We start from the raw sequence: 15,898 nt of genomic DNA, 5'->3' as shown, positions 1-15,898 counted from the left end.
AAAAAGCCCCAAAAAAACCAAAGCTCCCCAAATGCCGATTCTGTCGCAAGATCGAAACTTCCCCGCGGAGCTGCAGGCGATGTCCGGACGCGGCGCTCCTCGGTGCCGGGTGCAGGAGGTGGCTGCGGGTTGGGGCTGCAGCAGGGGCTGCTCTCAGCGCAGCAGTGGGGCAGACGGGGTGCAGAAGGGCGGCAGCATCCCAGCCCCGGCGGCACGGCTGCTCGGGAGCATCCCTGCGCGGCACGCAGGCTGTCTGCCCGGGGTTGTCATGGCAGCGGCTCCATCACTGACCGGCACTTTGGCTCCCGCACGCTCACAGCACCGCACAGCCGCGCGCAGGCAGTGGGCGCGCGCTCTCAGGCGAAGGACGGCCGCCTTAACCCCCACCGCACCGTGCTCCATGGGGATGGGATGGGATGGGGTACCTCCCCCCCTCTCCCCTCCTCACTTCCCGGCGTGCTTACCTGCACCCGGCAGCCAAACGACCTCTGATATTTACCCCCCTCTGCCTCCACACCATCCCCTCCCCGGGCACAAAGGCACTGCGCAGGAGGGGAAACTGAGGCGCGGGATGGTTCCCCCTTCCCACACTTCCCCTCACCCACCAAAAAAAACCCGTGCAGACAGCGACGAGGAGAGGCAGGAGGGTGCCCCCCTGGTCCTCTGCACCTCACAGACATGAGCGTCAGTGCTAAATTCCTCCCCAGCTGCAAGCTCAGTCCCCGAGTACTTTTTATCAGCTCATAATTTAACAGATAGCGCATTTGCTTATGCCGAGCAGTTCCTCATTCCCTCCGCTAGCGGCCGGACGCGTTAATAATATTTCCAGGCACAGCTTCGTGCTGGCAAAAGGTGCTGGGAGCCATCCTCAGAGCATAACATCCCGCAGCCACAGAGAGGTGCTTTGCCTTCAGCTCCTGCAGCCCCGCACCCCCCGCTCACACAGTGCCCCATCCCCAAATCCTCCCTCCTCCATCCCTCGCCGCACGCTCTGCAGCCCTCGCCCCGCACCGGGGAATTTTTGTGGGCTTTAAATCACTGCCAACCTGAGCTGGATTCCGAGGGGTGACCTAGATGTGAAAGCATCCATAGCCCGTTACTAATCCCCGGAGTCTCCGAATCCCCTGTAAACTACTGCTTAATTCACTAACTGTGCTATTTAATCTCTCAAACATTATGAGCTGTGCCAGGCAGAGGAAACACTCAATCAAATAAAGCTTTATTATTATTGTGCGCACTGATAGGTCATATGAGAAGGGGATTGCTTTGCATCTCTCTCCTGACTCCTTTCCCTTCCGAAGGCTCTGCTTTATGAATCCAGCACTGCTGGGACGTGCTGCCCTGCATTCCCTCCCTCCACTTCCCGGCTCCCTGGAGAAGGGAGCAGCTCTCTGCAGCCCTCAGCGGGAGGAGGGAGCTCTGCAGCTCACCCTGCTCAGTGCAGGAGGGCTTCACAACTTTTGCAGCCACAAAACCTAGATGCAAACAGCAAGATGAGTTTGTGACAGAATGAAACTCCACGTGCAGGGCTGCATTTCCCCTGGAGCAGGGAATTTTCAGGGATGTGTAAGTCAGCGAGGAACAAGAGGCACTGATTTTGCTGGAGCATCCTTTTGGGACCACCCTGTGCTACTTATTAGCTGCCCTCATGCACAGGAACCTCAGCACACACCCTGCTCCCTTTGCCTGGGCTGTGACAGGCTCCTTCATCAGCAAAACCAATGGGATCACAAGGACTGCAGCCATGCAAACTCCTAAAGCAACATTCAAGCTGGGCACCCTCCATCAGGACAGAAAGCACCTGTCAGTGCTGAGAGCAGGAGGACCTCAAAAGGCTTGCAGTTTCAGACATCCCAACCCAAAGCCACCAACCAACCCTGTTAGGAGATGCTTGGTGTTGCCTGCGAGTCCCAAGGAATTTAAATGGCTGGTTCCTGCATACCAATGCCCAGCAGAATCCCTGCCCATCCCGCTCTCCCTCTCTTGCATACATGCAATGTACATATAAATCAGCCTGTCACAGCTCGTCTCTTTTCTGACAGCTGTAATTGCTTCAGACTTTAAAAATATCTATAGACAATAAACGCAACGCATGAAAACAGCAAAGAGAAAACAAAATCAAGATTCCTTTCAATAATTCAGTCGCTCCAGCAGCAGAGGAGCCAGCAACCGAGTCCAGCTGCGAAGGTTCAGCAGGAAGAGAAAGAGAGCTTTGTAGCCTCCTCTGGGGATGAGAGAGCCTTTTTTCCTTCGCTGCTTTTTGACCACAGCAGCAGAGCCTGCCATGCACGGCCGAAGATGCTTGCAAAGCAGCACCTCGCCTTGCTTTCAGCTCCTTTGCTTTCTTCCTGCTCAGATAAAAATCTCCTTCCTTCGCAAGCAACAGGCAGGAAACAAGCGGAACGAGCCGGGCGCACACACACCTGCTCTGCACACATATTTATCTCCTCTCGCAGCCTCCAAGGCTGAAGGCCCCCCCTCCTGGCAGCAGTTGTGAGCAGGAGGGGCGGGGAGCATCGCACGGAGGGATGCAGGGGAGCAGTGAGCAGCAGGGAGGATGCTGAGAGCTCTCAGGGACACCGCCACAAGGAGCCATGGGTGCTGCTGTGCAAAGGAGGCAATATCTGGGGAGGGGAGAGATAATGACTCAATTTTCCAGTGAGATTGGACAGGGTGAGACTCGGCAGTGCCACTTTGCAGCAGCTCCTGGGGCACGCTCCCCTCCTTCGCCCCTGTGCTCCCCCAAAGCCCAGCCATGACTTCTGCACAATGTTTGCCCGAGATCAGTTGCAACTGTAAGCCCAAACCCAGCCCCAGCCAGCATTCCCCACTGCTGCAGGAATCTGCTCAGCACTGAGCCTTCCAGCAAAACCTCCTGCTTTGGGGTGAAACGGAACAAACAAGGCCAATGTGCATCGCTGAGTGGTCCCATGCCCTGATGCAAGCCTGCTGCTGACACTCCTCCATCAACTGAAATAAAACAATTTCCACCTCTTCCCGCGTGCCCAGAACTACACAGCATCCCTCTCCCATGCATCTGCTCGGGGGCTGCTCGATGGATGCCCTCACACCCAGCAGCCAGCAAACCTACACACACACACACAGCCCGCACCTCCCCATACTGAGAGAGTTCAATTCTGGAGGAAAAAAAAAAAAACCAACAAAAAACCTGACTTTCCATAAGTAGGTCACAGCCAGGCAATTTGTATGGCCGGATTTGGCTTTTAATTCCTTTTTTTTCTCCTTTTCACGAAGCTGATAGATGGCAATCTATAACCCCAAAGTCCACATTTATTTTTAGTCTGAAATTGCCAAATATGATCAGAACCATAATTTATGCTCAAACCGTTCACAATCCCCTCCATGCTACGGCGCTGCATTATTCTCCATCAGGTCCATTGCTGCAAACACGGCCTCACTGCTTGGCATCAGTCAGGTGCACACACACAGCACTGAGCCCTGCACAGCAGTGCCCATTCACGGCACACAAAGGATGTGGGCTCCTGCTCTGCTCACCACACTGCCTCATTTATCCCCTTGTTAACGCCGACCCCAATTAAGAAGCAATGATTGAGAGCCTTCCTTGGCTGGAGCCATTCTGAGCCCTTCTTGCCCCAAAGGCTTTCCCTGCATTGAGCGGAGAAATTGCATTTGGGGCCATTTGGGGCCGTTTTTCTGAATGTGTGGAGTGTCCCCGCGGGCGCTCAGCCCTCATTCCCTGACACCGGTGCCAAGCAGTGGGCACAGACAGCATGCAAAATGCATAAAGCCATCCACGCAGCCCCTCCCAGCTCCGCTTTCTGCTTTTCCCAACCTGTTGCAACTCAAGTCCAACCCCAGCCCACCCCACTGTGCCCACTGCCCACATCCTCACAGCTCTGCAACACCCCCAGGGATGGTGACCCCCCCATCCCCATGGGCAAGTCCCCTTAAGGAGACGCTCTGATTTACTGATTGCTCCTTTCTGACAGTTCTCACTATCTCAGCCTCGGAGCACAGCCCACCCAACACAACATATGCATTGATGGAGTGACACCTCCATACGTGCCGCTGTCATATTAAACATGTCTACTAGAGAATTCTCAAAGATGCCGAGCCACACTGGCACAGGGGAAGATATCAAAGGGGATTGATCCCAGCTGTGCGTGGTACGGATCGATATTGGTTTCATATCAATCTGCAGCTCGTTGCATGGCTGCAAGGCCGTGCTGTGTTAGCGCTCAGGAGCGCAGCCCCTCTGCTCACAGCGTCAGGTGGGACGAATCAGGGGAACGACATGGGGTAAAACCACGCCGTGGGCCATCCAATAGCACTGTGTAAGCGTATGACATGAACCCAGCGCTCCGCAACCCTACCCGCTCTGCATCTTAACAGCACTAAGTGTGCAAGGGGAGGAAAAGTCTGCTCAGGCGGCAAAGCAAAGCGAGCCGTGCCTCGGTGCTCACCTCAGCTCCTCAGCAGCTCCAGCACGGACACGAGGAATGCAAAGAACCAAGCTTTCCTCCTCTGCTTTTGCCTCCTGTTGTGCACTGATAAGGCACGTCGCATGGGCTAACACTTGTTTTCTCATTAAACACCAGAGCTGCGGAGATGCAAATGCTCCCATCCCGACTCCCGACAGCCAAAACGGCGCTGCTCTGCTGGACCTCCAACCCACACCTTTGCAGCTCCCGCCAACCCAAAGCGAAATGCTCATTTCACAAAGCACTGAGGTTGCCAAATGGCTCAGGAACAAAAGCCAGGCGTGCTGCTGCCCACATGCATCAGTGTTCTGTTTGCCACCCGTCCTCTGCCCCGCGCGGCGGGTCCAAGAATAATATTAATAATGACCGTGCCATTAAGCAGGATGCTTGGGTTGAATCTGAAGATCTTGAGAAATGATCTCATAAATTTAATTCCCGGGGTACCATCTTTGAGCGTTAACAGGCACAGTCACCTCTGAATTCTGGGAAATGAGCATAATTACACGGAGATCGACAAGGCACAAATGCCAAGAATTCTGTTAACCTTTAATACTGCAAAAAAATTCTCCCCTTGTAATTATCTCTTTCCTTTGTCTTAAATGTTACTGATGAATATTTAGTGGGATAAGCAAATAAAAGGAGGCTGAGGGGCGCGAGGAAGCGCAGCACTGTGCAGAGGAACTCTGCAGACCTTACAGCTGTGTGCCATGGGATGGACCACGGGCCCCCAAACAGCCACACGTGGCAGTGACATCCCCGGGCTCTGCGTGGGCACTTCGGGCTGCACCCAAATCCCAATGCCTCTCCAGCACATCTGCTTGGATCCACGGCACGGAGCAGCCCCACTGTGATGGATCCAGGTGCCCTTGCTCCAATCTGAACTTCATCTCGGAATAAAACTTCCCAGGGAAAAAACACATCACCTTTCAAACACATCCTCCCGAGGGCTGCAAATGGCACTGCCCTCTTGCTGAACATTGAGTCTGATGGAAAGAAGATTTTCTCCCGGCGTGAACTGCATTAATATCTGTCACCACTCTGGCATTTCTGCCTATAATGATGAAAAATATGTGCAGAGAATGCGGGGTGCTCTCAGCATCACCTCCCTCCCTCCCCACGAAGCAAAATTAGAAGCAGCTGCTCCCGCTCCCTTCCTCTTCGTGGCCATGCAGCACTCTGTCTGGAAGCTTTATTATCTGGGAGGTGGCATAGGGAGAAGGGAGCATCACAGCCTCTCCATATTCAACCTGTGCCGTGGGGCTGCTGGAAAGGTCACTCTGCTGTTCATGTCGCGTCCCAGCGACCGCTGTGCCAACACAGGGCATGAAGGCAAATCCCCGTCGATGGGGGGAGAGGAGGGATCCCATTGCAGCGTGCACCCCAGCAGCACGTGCCACCTCCAGGAGGACCTGCAGCATCCCCTTCTCCTCCCTGCAACCGCATCCCAAACCTGTCAGCACCGCCACGCCGTCTTAAATTGGAGCGAGCTTTCAAGTCTCCGAGCTGCTTTTATGTCCCTTTAAAAGGTTATAAAAGCTGTCTTTATATTCCAATAAAGGGGTATAAAAACAACCTTTTTTGCAGTTCAGTAAGTGTGGTTAACTTTTCCCCTGCATTAATACTTTTGGCCACGGTGATGCGCGGGCTGCTGCCAAGCAGAGCTTTGGGCATCACACCTCAAAGCTCCGTGTCCTGGCACTGGGAACCTTACTCCAAAGAAAGAGCATCCTGAAAGCTGCCTTTGGGCACAGAAGGGCTGTCCTGTGACACGGATGGACCACATGCACCAGCCCAGAAGGGGTTTTGCATCTGCTGGTTGGATATTAGGGAAAATTTCTTCTCTGAATGGATGGTAATGCAATGGAACAGGCTGCCCGGGGAGGCGGTGGGGTCACCGTAAAGAAATAAGGGGCTCCCAGTTATGGGGAACAGAGATTGGACCCAGCACCAAGGCACTGAGAACCTCCCCACCCGACGCCCTCATTTATCACATGCCTTCCAGAGCATGCACAGCTTGGGATGGGGGCTAAGTGCTGCTAGCTCTTGCTAATTAATGCAGCTAATTGCCATTACTGGGCTCCTTTAAGGCTGCTGGAGAACGATGAGGGCAAAAGGAGAGGGTGAGCATCCGGGGCTCCCTGGGGAGCTCAGCAGTGTTTACAATCCTTGGCAAGAGAAAATCCATACTCATCTCGGCTCCGGGCGGCAAGGCTGCCCTCCCACACTCCTATTAGCAATTTCCAATCATCTTTTATTAGGCACACATTGATTTGCTGCTCATTTCGGTGAGGATGGAGGCCTGAGATGAAGGCAGGAGGGAGCGGGGGGATGCTGACACGAAGATGCTCCCCTCTTCCACACCAGCCTTCGGAAACAGCTCGCCAAGCACCAACTGGTGGGAACCATCTGAATATTTTGTTCTGACACCGCCACGGAGCTATCATACACATTAGCACATACTCCACGAGAAAAAGGAGTAGCTGAATATCAAAACAAAGCAAATTTACAGGGTGTTGGATTTTTTTTTTTCCTCCCTGCTGGCAAAGCCATCACTGTGAGTTATCAGCTTCCATGTGGTTGTACTACGGCGCTGCTCCCTTCTGACTGCTGCTCTGTGGACCCCACGTCCTCAGATAACCCACGAGGCACAGATGGAGCAGTGACAGAAGGGGCTCTGGGTGACAGCTCTGGGCTGCTTTGGGGAACCCCCCGCGTCCCCACATCCCACTGTGCCTATACCAATCGCTGCCACCTCCTCCCATCGCTGCTCTTCTTTGCAGAGTGAGGAACGCGTGTGAAAAGCCACAATTGGGCCATTTTTTCTTAACTATACATATATAGATAGATTTATAAAATAGCCACAAGCTAGCTCTAAAGCACCAAAGGGAATATCAAAATGGGAGAGAAGATTCAGAGCAGAAGGGTTCACGGTGAGGAGGATGAAAGCCAAGGGTTTCCTACACGACCAAAGTCCACCACCAGCACAGAGCCCTGCTGTCCCCCCACGAAGCCCCAATGCTTTGAGATGGTTGAAGGAGTCGTGGCCCTCCCTCAGGACACCCAGGCTGGTAATTAAATCACTTCACCATTAGTGTCATAGAGCCATAAGGACAAGGTTCAGTGGGCACGGTGGGAGAAAGGCCTGATGGTTGGACCAGATGATCTTTGAGGTCTTTTCCAACCTTAATGACTCTGTGATAAGTAAGGAGAAACGGTGTTTTGGGGAGGGCAGTGACGTCACTGCAGAACTTGGCCACGGGGTAGCAAGGCTTTGCTTGTAAGCACACATCTCAGATGCCAATTACAACCGCATAATGAGCAAACCGGGTTGGAGCGCAGCAGCTTTGAATCAGTCCTCATTGTGTTTCAGGATTCTCTGCCCATTTTTCCCCTTCGCGAGGCTCTTTCCCCTCTCTGCCTTCAGGCTGTAGGGGAAGAGGACATGGAGATCTGCCATCTGGCACCAACCCACCGCCAGCAGATCCGCAATCCAAACCTCTCCCTGGCGGAGCCCAATTAAAGTCAATGATGGTGCACCAGGGAGGACCCTGGCCCCCGGTCCTGGAGCCTGCACCAGCTGGCATCAGTGGTGGCAGAGGGATCCGGGCAACCAACAGCGCTCTGCTCCATCCAAACGGAAGAAATGGACCGAATTGTCCTCCCAGCTCTGGGAGCTGTGGGTACATCTCATTAGCCTGATTGTACTGACAGGGAAAGAGGCGCTGGGAGCTTAATAATGATAAAAATGCATTACGTTACAGTGCTCGTCATCTGTAGGTCTCAACCAGCTTCGAGAGGCAGGAAAACAGCTTTCCTTGTTCCAATGAAAAGGGGGAGATTGAGATGTGTGACAGGCACTGAGCTCAGCTTCATCAGCCCAAGTCTGCTGAGTGGGACCCTTCTCAACAGCAGGATTGTCACACGTGGCAAATCACCAAGGGAAAAGAGGTTGCTTAACATCATAAATGCAACAGATTTGGGCAAAAATGGAAAAAATCCCACTGCTGCACCCCAAAAGATGTGCGCTTGGCTTCTACCAGCAGCCTTTGCAGCATCATCACTCCGGGTGTGGGTGTGATTTCTGGGTGATGCTGCCCTCCGTGAGCTCTGTGGGTCACCTGTCAGCTCTGTGATTCCACCATTCCCCCATCCATGCCAGAGAGCCACCAAAAGTCCACCTTGGCTGCACGCTGACGGCACAACAGGTGCAATCACAGTGCAGTGGTGGGATGGTTGCACAGCAGCTGTGCTTCCCACACTTGCAATTTCCACACATATAACTGGAAGGGCAGCTCCATGGCTGCAAATTAATTAAAGTGTAAGTGCAGTATCGGTGGTGCCAGTGAATGCTAAAACCACACAGACAGGTGACCAAGAAGCCAAAGGCACAACTGGGCAGAAGTAGGCATCCTTAGTGCGGAAACACAGAGAAATGCCAGCTATCAGGAGTAGCGAGTGATGGGGAGGTGATTCGGAAGCATTACCATGGTGTAATTGCACTCTATTTGTAAGGTAATTGCAGCCCCACTATTATACACCAAAACCCTCCATTTTTGTGCCTAATCCTATAAGCCGGACTCAGAGGGAGGAAAGGCAGCAGTGAAAAGCTCAGCAGAAGGACAGACGGACACGGACTGATGGGCTGGGGGAGCAGAGGGGCTGGGATGGGTGCTGTGTGTGTGTCCAGACCCAAGGGCAATGCAGAGCAGTGTAATCCTGCTTGCTCGGGAGGGAGATCTGGGTGCAGGAGGGGGTGCCTGGTGCACTACCTGTGGTGTAATGCAGTGAGGTCTCAAAGCAAACTGCTTTCCTTTCCTTTGGCTTTCCTTTCTGCTGCAAGGCGCATTAATGCAACGACAGCCTATTCCCCCCGTAGCGCTCCACCAACGTTTATGCAGAGCAGATATGTAGGCACGGAAATGCAATCAGACAGGACACAAATGGGGCTGTCTGGGTTTTTCTTCTTTCTCGTTCTTTCCGAGGCAAGAAAACAAAAGCTCAGCTGACCCACTGCCTGCAGATGTCATGCAACAAAGCAAAGCAAATCTGCCCAGCGGCCCCAAAGCACTGCGTGCAGCAGTGTCCAAAAGCTTCAGCTCGGGGCTGGAATGGAGCAAACCCTGCAGGCTGCAAAGGCCACAAATCAAGGAATCAAGTCCTGCATTGCACCCACATGGATGCTGCACCCGTATGAGCCCTGCACAGGTTGCATTCTCTGGGTGCAACCTCACCCAGCGCAACTCATTGCAAGCTGTGAGCACACCCTGCAGTGAGGCAAAGGCAGGCTGAGCCACTGTTGGAATGGTTTCCCCATCCCCATTAGGGGCTCAGCTAAGCCACGAAGCCTGAAAGTTGATTATATCTTTCATTAGGAATGACTGAATGATGTTTTTAAGCTGGAAAATGAACTTGCTGCTAAGAGGGAACACTTCCTTGGCGGGAGCGTTCCCTGCGGAATAGATGCAGTTGTGAGAGTCAAAATTAAATTGATATTAGAAAATTTCCTGAGGGGGAAAAAAAAGTCATTCGCTGCTGCAGGAACAGCATCGCAGAGAGAGTTGGCTGGAAAATGGAAATCCAGCGAAACTCAAATATATAGATATATATATATATGCTTTTAATGAAAAAAAATCCCCCAACTACCTCATCTGCAAAAGAAATTCCCAAAAAGCAAAATTTCCACAGAATGGATTTTTCTCCTCTTCGGCACTGGAGTTTCATTAGAACCGAAGGCAGTTCTGCTTGCTGGAAGAGCCACCCATCATGGGAAGTGTGCTGCACTCCCACTGGGACCTGCAGCAGCTCCTGGAACATCAACTGCTCTGCACAAATAGAAACTGTCCCAGGAAACCAAACAGCTTTTGCATTTTCTGAAGTGAAAAATGTATTCAGGATTCCATGCACAGCCCTCTCCATCCTGACTCACCGTGCACTGATGTACATTCAGGTGCAAAGCCGCAGGACGCAGCAGTGGGGGCACAGCTCTAGGGTGGAAATGTGGAGGTTGGGTGGGAAATCTGGCATGTCTCAGTGCCCCTTATCCCACACATGGCAATCTGCATCTGCAGAGCGAGGCAGGGACCGCTCCAGATGCACTCACAAGAGGACCCTTCAGATCAGATTAACAAAACGCAGCCGATAGCGACAGCTCCTGCGCTGCCCCTCGCCTGCTAACAATTTGCTGTAACAGCCTCTGAAAAGCGACACGGATTCCTGTGGCATTTAAGCTCTGCTCAGTGGAGAGAAGGGGGAGCGCCCAGGGCTGGCTGCCAGCACCTACGCTGCCAGTACAACCCCAAACTTTGCTCCTGGACATCACTCATCCCATCTTGCCCAGCACTGGTTTCCTTCTAAAAAAGGCTCAGTCCCTGCAGGGATGGGGCTCAGAGCTCCCCAGGTCGATCCCAGCCCTTGCAAACCCCACAGCTCCACCAGTCCAAGTGTGATCCCCCCAGAAGCCTTCATTTTCAGATCCTATATAAAAATTAATAATGAAGACATGCTCGTTTATTAGCCTACAGCCATATTTTCACACATTTTTTTTCCGCAATTGTGACATGTCAAACCTCCTCCTAAACGAAAGCCACGACTCCTGTGCAACTGTACAACTCCAGGAGCATTGAGAAAAAAACACGAGCTCCAACGAGACCTCAGAGACTGGCAGGAAAACCAGGAGGGCTGGCAGCACATCTGCTGTGAGCATCCTTGGCACCTCATCAGCAAAGCCCTGCCTCCTGCCATGGCAAACATGGAGCTGCAGGGCTGCAATTACTGCTGCTCAATGCTCCATGGGCAGCACGGTGCCTCCCAGCACTGCATGCAGTCAGGAGAAGAGATTTCCCAGCCGTTACGCCGACTTATCGAATGCCCACGGTGGAATTGATGATGGCACCGATGGGGTCAGCAGGATGACCTGTGCATTTCCTAAAGATCCTCCCCTCTGTCTGCCCCATAGATGCCTGGCGCCAGGGCTGCCCCTCTGGGAGCTTTCTAATGGCTGGACAAAACCCCTCCCTCCCTCAGCCATTGCTTCTTGTCCTACCACCTTCCGAGACCATGAGTAATTCCCTTTCCTCATTTCCAGCCTTGCCTGAGAGATATTAATAAGCTGCCATCTCTTCCCACCTCCTCAGGTGGCCACTCCTTTGCCAAACTTTAACTTAGAGTTAGACCCAGGTAGCACCACACCACAGCTCTTTGGGGTTATTCACACCTCTGGCAGCCCCACCTCCCAGCAGAGCAGAGGCAGGGGGATGAAAACTCTACAGATGTTTTGCAAGAGAGCAGGAGACCTGTAGGAAGCAGATTTCCCACTGCAAAGATTTCAGACAGTCCCACAATGAAAAATTAGTCCAAACGCCGCAAACAAGACTTAAGATTTTCTGGCTATGTCAAAAAGGAACCAATGGGTTCCAATGGGAGGGCGCAGCCACAGCTGGCCCACCAGTCCCCATCAGGGTGATGTGACACAGGTTGGATATTAGGAAACATTTCTTCTGCAAAGAGCAGTGCTGCACTGCACAGCTGCAGGGGGAGTGGGGCTCACCACCCTTGGGGGTGTTCCACAACCATGGGGATGTGGCACTGAGGGATGCGGGCAGCAGCCATGGTGCGCTGGGTTGGACTTGGGGATCTTAGTGGTCTTTTCCAATTTGAATGATTCTATGATTCTACGACCCCAAGCCATGCTCCACTCCATACATCATACATCCATCCCTATCTGCTCCCCATCCTCTTTCAGATCCCACAGCCCTCTCTCCTCCCCTCCTCAGCTGTGCAGGGAGGAAGCAGAAAGCTGCTCAATGAGCTCAATGAGCCACAGAGCCAGAATGTGGCTCATAGAGCTCCGCCTCATGCAAGCACTGAGCACAGGTTGGTACCTCGGGTGCAGCAGGCTGATAGGATGCATCAGCTAATTTGCTCTAACAATCCCAGAAAGGGTGGGGAGCGCTCTCCAGAGGAGAATGCACTTGAACTGGGAAACCAATAACCTAAATAGATGCTGGTTTCCAAGCAGAAAGTCCTTGAGGAGGGATGAGAGGCCCTACGGCTGAATTTCTCCTCCACTTGCACTGCAGCTTGGCTGGGGATGCTGGAAGGGAACTGAGAACAGCGTCAGATCTGTAATGGTCCAGGTCTGAGTGTGCAGCCCACTTGGATGGACCCAGGCAGCCCTGGGCAGAACCCAGCCTGGCTCCATCCGCAGCCCAAGGCAAGAAGTCAGCCCATCTGTGCTGCGACAGGTTGATATAGAGGGCGAGATGCCTAAGTAAAATTCCACAACAGGGCATTAAAAAGATGTAATAAAATATACACGAGTTATTAAATATTGTCATCAAGATGAACCATAAATCAGAGATTTTATGGTTTCTGATTATAAATTCCATTTATTCTGTAAGCGTTTAAAGAAAGAAAAATGGAGACTCAGTAAAGATTTAAGCCTAGCCATGATGCTGATGATATTTCACTGTTGCTTGTGAGTGTCACATCGGTGGGAGCCCGGGCTGGAAGGAACCTCTCGCCATGCAGCCCACAGCTCTGCAGAGCTCCTGGCATCCTTATGGACACTGCTGTGCAAACAGCACACCAGGCTCCACGCGCTGTGTGCACCGACCTCCCTCTATGCACAGTTTATGGCTTGCATCTCGCAGAGCAAGAAATCTAAATCACTTTGGGGAAGGGATGGGAGCGATGAGCGTACGTGGGAAATACTACCTTTTCCCCCTTTCAAATGCCAAAAGAAAATGTCAAAGAAATTGCTTTCTTGAAAAGACTCACAGTTCCAAATAAATTGCCATGTGTCAGCCTGCAGCCCGGCTCCCAGCACCCCACAGCGTGGCAGTGCTTCTCCCAGCACCAGGATCTTTCCCTTTAGCCCCAGCCCTGCCAGGTAAAGGGGAGCACGGAGGCACTCTCCTGCCCCTCCTGCAACATCAGGAGAAGCAAACCTGCAAGCATCTCTCTGGGGAAGCATGCAAACAGACAGCCCATGCCTGAAACACTGTTGTGGCCGAGGAGCTCAGGCAGTCCCAAGGCTGGACACTAATGGTGGCCCTTTACTTATGGGCAGGAGGACTCAGGAGCAGCCCGGCCACATCCTGGAGGTGATGTATTTCTCGTCTTAGATCAGAAATTCCTGGAATTGCTGCCCTTTCCCGTTATTTCAAGTTGCAGAATGGCATTAGGCAGTTTCCTCCTCCAACTCCAACAGTGATCACTCTCCCCAAAAAACCATTTCCCAACTACAGCTCATGCAGACAGACCCACAGAGGGCACAAGTTTCCAACAACCAACCCTCCCCCATGGTCCAAACACCACCAAATCCTACAAAACCCCCAATCCGTTCCCAACCCTATTAGTGCAGAGCACGGAACCACAGCGCAGTGAAATCCCAGCCCTGCATGGGCTGGGTGGGAGGCAGAGCCCAGGGCAGATCCTGGTTAATTAGCACTCATAAAAGCAGCTCCACGCTGCACCGGAGCACGGGGCTGATTTGCAGCTGCCTTTAAAACCAAGCAGGGTTACTGCTTCAGCAGTTTTCCCAGCCGATTTTATGGAGGCAACCATAAAGCCAAAAAGAAAAAAAAAAAGGAAAAAAAAACCCCGACTAGTTGGTGCACAGTGAGTTTTAGTGCTGAAGCATCTGATAAGGGCGGCTTATCGCAGCATCGGGGAGCGCAGCACAGCCGTGCTCAGCACAGAACCTTCCCTGTAGGGAGATAAGAGGTGCTTCCAATGAGCTCAGCCCTATTTCCAAACAGCCTGAGCCCAAGGTTGCTGTCCTTCCAGATGAAGGCAGGGATGGGCTGCCAGGCAGTCCTTATCTGCCTATGGGAGAGCAGCTCTGCATGTTGATGGGGACGGGGTGAGTCGTGGCTTTGCTGGGCTCCATGCACCCTGCCCTGATCTCTGAGCTTTTCATGGTTATTGGGTGGAATTGGTGCCTCCTTCCACCCAGAAACTATTAGTAAGATGGAAGTTGGCCTCTTCCCTCAGGTAACAGCGATAGGACGAGAGGGAAAGGCCTTAAGTTGTGCCAGGGGAGGTCAGGTTGGGTATTAGGAACAACTTCTCTGAAAGAGTGGTGTTGCACTGCACAGCTGCCCATGGAAGTGGTGGGGTCACCATCCCTAGAGGCATCCCAGAACCATGGGGATGTGGCACTGAGGGACGTGGGCAGTGGTTGGGGTTGGATTTGGGGATCTTGGAGGTCTTTCCCAACTTTAATGATCACATCCCTCCGAGTCACACCTTCATGTTTCTGGAACACCCCCAAGGGATGGTGACTACCACTGCCCCAGGCATCCCTGCAGGATGGAGCTGGTTGTTCCTGTACCATCCCCAAGCATGGGCAATGTGATGCAGGCGGGTAGCAGGGCAATCTACATGGGTGAATCAAGTGGATGAAGGTGAAAAAGCTGAGAAAAAGGCAGCACAGGAGGATTGGGTGGGAGCAAAATAATCTAATGATGAAAAGCCTCTCTCAGTGCCCACATTCAGCAGCCAGCACAAACCAGCGCTTCCCTCCCTGCTCTGCAATCAGGAGTGCCCAACGTGGCTTTGGGTAAAAATCTGATGAAGCAAGCTTTATGCATGAGCAAAGCCAATCTGTGGCAGAGCAGCCCTTCAGAAAAAAGCAGGGCAAATGTAAGGAAAAAGAAGAACAGAGCGAGACTGATGGGGTCAGGGCGCTGCTAAGGATGTCAATACCCATCACTCACCAATAACCTCTCTGTAACTCCTGACCCAGCAGTGGCTGTCGTGAAACCGCAGCAAAATTAAAACAGAAACGAAGCAGCATTAGGTCTTGGGGGGAGGTGGCAGTGCTGACAGGGGGTGGCATGCGGGGACGGGAGGGGGCACAGCGCTGGGCCAGGTGTGCCCCTTGCCCTGTGATGAGCTAAGGGATGCAGGACACGGTGAGGACACAGGTTTGGGAGCAAGGAGGAGTGGGTCAGGCAGCGAGGAGGAGGAGATGCTTCATCCTGCTGATGGCAGCGGGGTGAAGAGGTGAGCTTCCCCCAAGGAAGGATGAAGGTGATGGAGCGCCAGTAGCCGGGGTCAGCTGTTGATGGCAATGAGCAGGGTTGCAGAGTGCTCATCCTGTGCTTTGGGGGATTTCTGCTGGGAAAAAGCTATTTCCTTGGCTGGCGGGGGTCCTGTGCCCCTGTGAGTGTGTAGGCACTGGAAAGTGGCAAATGGTGCCCTCCAAGGAGCTGCCGCAGCAGTGCCTCCCCTCTCCTCCTCTCCTCTGCTCTCAGTGCAAATTTAAAGCGTGTTCCAGATATGGGCTGACCTTTAAAGTGCACATGAAAAGGCAAAAGGAGAGTTGGAAGTGAGCAGAAAGGAAAACACACCTTGAGGTGGGAAAGGAGCCGTGCCCAACCCGGCCCCAAAACCAGCTCAGGGATGGGCACAGCACCAAGCCCAGCACC

The 15,898-nt window shown here is 52.9% G+C and overlaps 1 protein-coding gene across 1 annotated transcript in view; it reads right to left on the bottom strand.

Moving 5' to 3' along the window:
• The window catches only part of LOC100547960 (protein CEPU-1), a 252,773-nt gene that overhangs the window by 105,588 nt on the left and 131,287 nt on the right, over window positions 1-15,898 (bottom strand). The gene's annotated exons all lie outside the window — the stretch shown is intronic.

Source organism: Meleagris gallopavo, chromosome 26 (assembly GCF_000146605.3).
Source record: "Meleagris gallopavo isolate NT-WF06-2002-E0010 breed Aviagen turkey brand Nicholas breeding stock chromosome 26, Turkey_5.1, whole genome shotgun sequence".
In the NCBI taxonomy this organism is placed as follows: Eukaryota; Metazoa; Chordata; class Aves; order Galliformes; family Phasianidae; genus Meleagris; species Meleagris gallopavo.
The sequence above is the reverse complement of the archived record's forward strand: the minus strand, read 5'-3'. Positions and strand labels throughout refer to the sequence as shown.